Source organism: Bidens hawaiensis, unplaced genomic scaffold (genome assembly GCF_021521415.1).
Source record: "Bidens hawaiensis isolate Kalapana, Puna unplaced genomic scaffold, B.hawaiensis_p1.1 tig00028226_1, whole genome shotgun sequence".
Classification (NCBI taxonomy): Eukaryota; Viridiplantae; Streptophyta; class Magnoliopsida; order Asterales; family Asteraceae; genus Bidens; species Bidens hawaiensis.
The window spans coordinates 148,572-157,815 of NW_027494585.1; the positions used below are offsets into that span (position 1 = coordinate 148,572).

General features: G+C 37.7%; 1 pseudogene across 1 annotated transcript; it reads right to left on the reverse strand.

Annotated features, from left to right (window-relative positions):
- Nucleotides 1-921: 921 nt before the first annotated feature.
- LOC143576463 (uncharacterized) lies at nt 922-5,639 on the reverse strand (annotated as a pseudogene). Its single transcript, XR_013142956.1, has 7 exons — nt 4,970-5,639; nt 4,788-4,884; nt 2,846-3,321; nt 2,530-2,679; nt 2,140-2,187; nt 1,621-2,054; nt 922-1,539 (listed from the first exon to the last, which is right to left on the reverse strand). The product of XR_013142956.1 is annotated as an uncharacterized LOC143576463 (transcript).
- Nucleotides 5,640-9,244: the final 3,605 nt, after the last annotated feature.

The window sequence follows — 9,244 nt, forward strand, 5'->3', positions numbered from 1 at the left end:
GTGGCCTGACACATCTGCCACGTGTCCCGCCCTGTTGACACGTGTCACCAGAGTATCAGGTACCATCGCGATACGCGATGGCCGTCTTCTTGGACTCATTGTGTATCGCGATGGGTCCCTGGATATTATTTTTCAGTTTTAGTCGCTTATCTATTGGTAGCTTGTCACGTCTGGGTTAAACTCTCATTGTCCAAAAATACTAAGGTGGCTCTCAAGCGCCACATTGCGCTCAACGCCCTTCGCCGTCGCCCTCGCCCTCGCCCTCGCCCGTGCGCGTAGGGTGCTCCGCACACCCTCCGCTAGGACTACTTGGTGCATGCTAAGCATAAAAGAATATAACTATGGAAACTTTGTCTCTTATAAAGAGCTTCCATTTCTTTACCACTTTCCATGTGGGTTGGATTCTATTTTCCTTATATATATACCTAAGTGGAATGCTTCCACTTTCTTGCATCTTTCCATGTGGGATGAGTTTTCCTTTCCCATTTTCTTAATATGGGATGGTCTTATATATGGAATATTTTATTTTCTTTATTTCTTTTTATTTTAAAATTTTTCCCATTACTTATCTTAAGAATATTTTTTGATCCTTCAACTTTCCTAAGTTGTCAAATTTGGATCGAAATTTTGAGGATGTTACAATCCATGGGAAAATATCTGTTAAGGAAGAAGCCATTAGGGAGAAGGAATTAGAAAGGGACGCCTGGAAAGAGAAAGGGTTGGGAAGGAAGATAAAGATGTAGAGGATGATAGGGAGAAACTCAACCACTAACAATTGAATGGCTAAAACCATGAAAGGATTGAAATGTGAATGTTTTACATTGAATAGAGGAGAGGTACAATATATACACACATAATTTACACATAACCACATAAAAGGCATAACAACTAGTAGACACAAATAATTACGTTGTCTACCACCTATGATATTATCTTAAGCTTTCTTTGTTTACCAAAGATTCCGCGACCATATGTTGAAGAGATGAGATCAACAAGCAACGGCAACTGCAATGTCACAAATGAAGCAATTGGTAGACATGTTGATGCAACAATTGGGATCATGATCCACTACTTTTGATGTCCAAACATAATATATAATGTTGCACTAAAGGCAATCATCATGGATGTCACAGACATGAATAACATCACAAGCCCAAGTATCAATCTCTTAGGTAACTTGTAGAGAAAATCCTCTTCCGCAAAACGTGCTGTAAGAATAGATAGAAACAACAACAAAGCGGTGGTGGATGTGAACAATGAGATTGCATCAGACACAACAAATATGAGGAAACTTGGCTTGGTTTGCAAAGTTGGTTGCCCGGTATCCCCTTTGTTTCCACCTGGTACAGTGATTGCAGCTGCAAAAACTATTGTGATAATAAGTGCAGCTATGATTGTATATGAATTGGCTGTCTTTCTCATCCACTCTTCACCCTTTTCTCTCAAATCCTGATGTTCTTTTCTAAACACCATCATTGGTGTTTCGTTTTCTCGGTTCAGAGCTTCCCTCTTACCCGGACACATAGCTTTGCTAACTTCCTGCAAATTAATATATGTTAAAGCAAACGAGTCCAAGCTGGTTTTATATATGTATTTGGACATAGAGAATAACATCTTCACCTCAAACCACTGTAACTCCCTTTGCATTTGTAATGCTGCACCACTAATCATATTGAGTTTGTGTGCAGGTGCCAATCGTCCAACCAAGTGTAGATGGTTATTATCATGTTCATCAAAAAAATTATAATGTAAATACCTGATTTGAGTCACTTCATGCACCAAAAAGTTGTAAATGTGCTCACAACGGTTTAGTATTGAAATTTGAGAAAGATAATAACCATTTGCGTCCCCAAACCAAACTGTCGGTGGAAAACATCGGGTTATCTCCTCTATTACCTCTGGAGTATTATTTCCTACAGCGAATATAGCAGCATCATAAAAATGTTCTTCATGATTGGATTTTAATTTACCAATTTCCTCGCATATAAACTTGAGTATCATAAGAGCCATATTGTGTTTCACTTTGTCTTCATGGAGGTCCTTGACATGTGGGACTACAGTCAGTAGATAGAAACCATCTGTTAATTAACAGTAAATTTATTTTAAGAAAGTAATGGGAAACAAATAGTTTTTTTTTACCATGTAGCCGCACAACTTTCCAAAGTTTGACGTAAATCCTCACGATGACTACACAAACACAAGATACAACAAATTAACAAGATTCAGCTTGATGAAATTCAGGAAATACGTTTACAAGAAACCAGATTTAGTTTTATGCATAATTAAATGGCTGATTTAATTAGACTCTTTGAATCACTGACCTGAGTAGACATAGCATGTTGGTGCACTCACGGGGAAGATTGGCCCTATATGTCTCTTGGTTCTCAATATCATTCATTTTATGTGCAAGGTATGTAGTGTAGTTCTCTATCGGCACCTCTTTAATATGAATAATGTACGAATCGTTAATTAGTTATATTTTTAGTTTTGGATTCAATTTATGTATTTAGAGCAAGTGACGATACCGACGGGAATAAACAAATCTTTGATAGAAGTTGTATTGTTTGGCACTTGGAAATGCATCCCACTGCCTCGCAAGCCACGATATTGAAGGCATATATCCAGGGACCGTTGTTGAAGCTAGTTGAGGGTAGTCCTTGAGCAAGTCATATGCAATTTCTACGAGTAGGATTTACAATACAAAAAATAAATAAATAAATAAATTTTGGATGATCAATATATATGCATGAGGTTAATATTAATAATTTACTCGAGCGAGCTTGTTAATATAAGGCAAAATTATGAGGATATCATATCAACTTTAGTAAAATGTTTGATAGCTCACCATAATACCCTGTTATGATTATCTCACTGAGAAGTAAACAACCCCTTTTGCCCACAAAGGGATTATAATCGTGTCCATCCTTTTGACTGAGCCCAATATGTTGTTTGCACATTTGAAGCAAATAAAGAAAGGTGGCTTTATGAGCAGTATATAAAGCTCTTTCGATGGGCAAGATATCCTCATCGTCCACAACGTATAACAAATGCACGTTTTTGTTAACCAACTTTTCTGCAGCCGCGGTGTTGCCAATATTTGCAGCATATTGCAACGGGGTCATCTTATGAAATGTGACTAAATTAGGAAGAAACTCTGGCTTGATCTTCTCAAGGAGATTCTCAAAAAGCCACATATTTTCAGGTTTGCCAACTGCAATATGAAGTGCTGTGTGTCCAGTAGAATTGAGTTTAGCAAACAATGCATCTTTGTCCTCATTGAGAACTACTTCAACTTTCTCCCAGTCTCCTGCTACAGTAGCTCTATTGCCATCTCAAAAGATCACCAAATTAAATAAATAATACATGGGAAAGAGAGAATCATCATGAACAACACTATTTGTACATTTTCCAGGAAAAAAATAAACTATATATGAATATGAATATTTCCCATGCAAAAATTAAAAGAAGCAAGCCCTAAAAAAACTTATTTTTACAAAATAGGAAAAATAAAATAAGAGTTTAATTCAGTTTATTAACAAGTTCTTATACATTTTTCAAGACTATATAAAAAAAACTTTTCTGAAAGAGTGAACTCGATAACTAATATATAAATATTTTTCACTTTTTTTTAAAAAAAATTTCTTTCATCTTTAATAATATGCTGTTACTCTTCACAAAATAAAACAAATAAAAAAACGTTACTTGCATATATGTGATGGTGTTGTATTTCATATATGCAATAATGTTGTATTGTATAATACACCAGTGTGTATTGTATCTATATGTAATAGTGTTGCATTGTATGTATGCATTACATCAACCATTTTTTTATTTATTTTTTTGAAACATTATCAACACAAAAGAATGATGAAAGAAAAAAAGTTATAAAATATTTTTTTATAAAAAGTTAAAAATAACATGTTATTAGTTATCGCATAGTTATCTCTTTAAGATGCGTTTTTTCTCAATCCCACACATGCACATATATAACTTTATTTCTATAAAACATATGAACTTACGGGTTCGGTAGTTTTTGGCACTTGGTTTATTATAATTCTGTTGGAGTTAATCGTTAAGTTTTAATAGTTAAAGGGATTGATCTGATAGTTTATTAGAATTATTATTAAGTTACGTAATAATAGTTTGAGTATTATTTTAATTGTTTTTGAATAAGGATGGATAAACACATGTTATGTTTATCTATAAGTTCTAGTATTTGAGTTTGTTTAGGATAAGGTAAAGGTTTTAATACTTAAGGGGTCATTGTTTCTAGTTTTTAATTAATTTAAAGTTGTGTTTCTTTGGTTTACTCATTCTACGAACAAAGCTACAAAAGTCAAAAACAAGTTTTCCTTTCTTACTTTATTATCTTTCAAAGAAGGCTACTATTAGTTTGTGTGCTACCAAGTTTTTACAAGACCAGTTAATTCCATTAAATTCGACGTTAGAGTTTCGAGTTAGGTCAGGTTCACCTTTCTTTTAAGAAAATCACCAGTAACCCCTAAATGCACTAATTTAACATAAGCAACACACAATTCTTAACATAAGCATATAATTCTAGTCAAGAGTGAACATATTACAATTATATATATAGATAAAAAGCAAATGGTTGATTCCACAAAAGCTTTTTAAGGCTATTAGTTTGACTTTATATTAATTTACTTTCAAAGTTTACACCAATTGCTTACTTGGTTCAATGGCTATGGCTAGCCTTCCAAACTACTTGCATCATGTCTTGTTAAACATAAATAATAAATGATAAGCATAAACGTCAAACAAAAACTAACCTTGACTGTTTACTCATAAATGATTTAGGACGGTTGTCGTGAGGGTTGAAAATCAAACAGGCTAACGGGCCCAATGGAATTGGTACCAGGTTATAATCTGAAACACATACTCTAAATTTGGCTAACACCCAAAGACAAATATTATTATTGAGAAACTCCACAAAACTCAATTACCTGATTACAATCTCTAACCCCAAAGCACGGGTATTTATAATCTAACCGAGATTTAATGTGTTTAGTCCTTCCATGGAAAACCGGATTCTTCACGAGAGCTATCGCAGATGTATTATCGATACGCAACACCACTGCTTGAATTTCTTTGTCGAATAACTCACTTATCAAGTCTCTTAGCCAAACCGCCTGACACGCGGCTGCGCTTGCCGCCATGTACTTTGCTTCACACGATGAGAGTGCAACTGTACTTTGCTTCTGAGAACACCAAGTAATTGGTGAAGACCCAAGATAAAACACGTGCCCCGTAGTGCTTCTGCCATCGTCTTGGTCAATGTTATGGCTACTATCACTATAACCAACTAACACGTTTTTCCTAAGAGTGTAAGAAATACCAAAACTGAGAGTACCTTGAATATAACGAAGAATTTGCTTTATAAGAGTTGCATGAGATTGCTTCGGGTTTTGCATGTACCGGCTTACGACTCCGACCGAATACGCCAAGTCGGGACGAGTTTGCAATAGGTACCGGAGACACCCGACAATCTTTCGATATCTCGTAGCATCAAAATCTTCTTCGTCTTCAAATTTGGAAACTTTTATACTCGGATCCAATGGAATTTGAGCAGGATTGCAAATCTCCATTCCCGCTTTTGCTAAAATTTTCTTGCTTAATCCCATCTTTGCTTTGTGAAACTTCATTTTCGAGATAATAAGTTAGCTTTCCAAAATCCGACATCTCAAAGTTTAAAGCCATCTCCCGCTTAAACTCCATTATTAAGTTTAAATTGGAACCCGTCACGATTAAGTCGTCAACGTACACACCGACTATTAAAAGATCGCCTTCAATTTTCTTTCGGTATACCGCTTGTTCTTCTATGCACCGGTGAAACTTCATATTTAACAAAATACCGTTCAACTTTGAATTCCACGCCCTCGGAGCTTGCCTTAAGCCGTACAACGCTTTGGATAATTTGTATACTTTGTGTTCTTCACCATTTTTAACAAAACCAAGCGGTTGAGAAACAAAAACTTGTTCTTTTAACTCGCCATGTAGGAACGCGGATTTGACATCAAGGTGATGCAATTCCCAATCTCCATTCGCTGCGAGAGATAACAATAAATGAACCGTTTCGAGTCTAGCCACCGGTGCGAAAACCTCGTCAAAATCGCATCCGGGTTGCTGAACATAACCCTTTGCCACGAGTCTCGCCTTGTGTTTATTAAACGAGCCATCCGCGTTTCTTTTAACCTTGAAAACCCACTTTAAACCAATCGCCTTTGCACCACGTGGTAACTCGGTCAACGTCCACATATTATTTTTATTTATCGAGTCAATTTCGATACTCATTGCTTTCATCCACTCCGGTTTCGATTTTGCATGATCAAAACTAACCGGTTCATCATCCGCAAGCAATAGCAAATCTTCATCAATTATACTCGAATCCAAGACATAATCATTAAAATGTACCGGGGTAACAGTGGCTCGAGAAGATCTCCGAACAGCCGGCTCAGGTGTAACCGTGTTGCTTGTACCAGCCGGGCTTGTTGGAGCATTTTCGACTATCGGTTCCTCGTCGTCTTCTTCACCCCCGTCACCACTTGAACTCGTAGAGTTTGACTCAGGGCTCGACCCGATGTTTTCGGTATTAACGGTTCCTTCTCCGGTGTCAATTTCATCACCAAAGTTAACCCAAAACATGCCAGGTGCTCGATCCTCCTCATCGATTGTTTCGGTACTTTTACCCCAATTCCAACCTTGCTTTTCATCAAACACCGTGTCACCCGCTCGACTCACAACAATTTTCTTAGTCGATGGATTGTATAAACGATAAGCCGCCGAACCTTTCTCGCTTCCGAGATAAACTAAACGAGTCGAACGATCGTCTAACTTCTTAATATTTCCCGCAACTATTTTTGAATACGCAACACATACAAAAACTTTAAGAAATTTAAGATCCGGTTTCTTTCGTTTTAACATCTCATACGGTGTTTTGTCTTTTAATGCTCGAGTTGGAATTTTATTAATCACGTCAGTCGAATGTCTCACCGCTTCACCCCACATATAATTCGGAACTTGTCTCGCTTTTAATATGCTCCGAGTCATATACAATATCGTGCGGTTCCGCCTTTCGACAACACCGTTTTGTTGAGGTGTATATGGAGCGGTTAAATGCCGAATAAACCCCTCGTTTTCAGAAAACCGACTGAAATCGCGAGAAGTAAATTCTCCCCCTCGATCGGTTCGAAACGTCTTTATTTTCTCACTATTTTCCACTTCCACCATGACTTTAAATCGCTTGAAGGTATTAAACGCTTCACTTTTTCCCTTCAACAGAAAAGTCCACATGAAACGTGAAAAATCATCTATCAGGCGAACACGTACCTATTTCCGGCTATGGTACTAGGAGTAATGGGCCCACATAAATCTCCATGGATTAGTTCCAACGCTCGGGTTGCTCTGAAAGTCGCCGACTTCGGAAACGGTTTCCTCGTTTGCTTCCCAACTAAGCACGAGTCACAAATTTGTTTTTCTTGATCAACTTTTGGCATTCCAACGACCATATTATTTTTCACCATTTGTTTCATAGACTCGAAATTTAGGTGTCCTAGTCTCTCGTGCCAAAGCCAATTCTCGTTATCAATCCGGGCTTGTAAACACACGGGTTTCCCCGTCTTCAATTTTATCGTATAAAGACGATTCTTGGATCGAGTAACCCGCATCAACAATTTTCCTTGATCATCATACATCAACAAGTAATCGTCTTTCATATGAATATCACAACCACTTTTCGTTGCTTGCCCAAGACTAATAATATTACTTTGTAAACTAGGAATATAATAAATGTCGTTCAATAATTGTTGCTCCCCCGTTTTACCGACTACCAATATCGACCCTTTCCCACAAATATCAACATAAGACCCATCTTCGAATTTAACTTTGCCACCAACACGCTTATTTAATTTAGAGAAAAAAGATAAATTACCCGTCATATGGTTTCTCGCACCGTTATCCAAATACCACAAGTCTTGTTCGTTCGAACCACCATCGTAATCTTTTGGTATAACCTTCTGTTCATTTAAGTACACTTTTTCTTGAACCCACTGCACCATATAGAGGGACGGGTCTTTTTCTTTTGCTTCGGCCAAATGTGCTTGTCTTTCTTTCCTTCGTAACGGACACCTCGAAACGAAGTGACCAAATTCATCACAATGAAAGCATTGAACTTCCGAGTAATCCTTTTTACCCTTTTGTTTATCCCCTTCGCTGGACCCACCTTGTGAACCACGGTTCTGACTCCCACGTCCACCACCACATCCACTACCACGTCCTCGGTTTGAACCTTTCCCGCGCCCCCTACTCGGTTCGCGTGAAGATTGCTTCGAACTCGAAGAAGAATTTGAATTATTAAACAAAAGTTTACCTTCTTCAGAACGCAACACGTGTCCTTTGATACGCTCCTCACAAGTCTTCAACCTCCCGACAACATCCTCAAAACCGACTGTTTTAAGGTCTAACACTTGCTCGAGGGATGCTACAACTTGGATAAACTGGCTCAGCAGGCTCGTGAAGAATTTCTAAACTAGCTTTATTTCTTCATACGGTTGTCCAAGCGTGGCTGCTTTAGAAGAGATCGCGGTCATTCTCGAGGCATACTCGTCAATGGTTTTGGTTTCTTTCATCATCATACCGTCAAATTCACGTATTAACGTATGAAGTCTAGCATCCTTCACACGTTCCGCGCCCATATTTCTTGACTTTATGGCATCCCACATCTTTTTTGCCAATTTAAAATTACCGATTTGAAGTATCTGTTCCTCGGGAATCGACTGGAACAGGATCGCCTTCGCGATGTTATTTTGCTTCGCGTCATTAGAGCACGGGTCAATCACATCCCAAACTCCATGAATCCCAAAAATAACCTCCACATGCATACTCCAAATCGTGTAGTTTGTTTTCGTCAAACGCGGACAATGAAACGACCCGAAGATCGTCTCCCTTTTCGCTTGGTTCGCGTCACCCATCTTGATTCTACGACTATAAGTTTTTGAAAAATCCCGTGACCTCGATTCAATAGTTCCAACACGTGATTTGATTTATCTACACAACCAAATCACCTTAATAAAATATTGAATAAGTCTTTATTCAATTCTTTTTATCACCACAACCATATAAATTGGCAAAGATAATTCTGCCAATTTTTTAACCAAAAGTTGACAAAGGCAACCAAGATTGATATTCAAATCTTGATTCTGCCAACACACAATCACGTGATACTCACCGT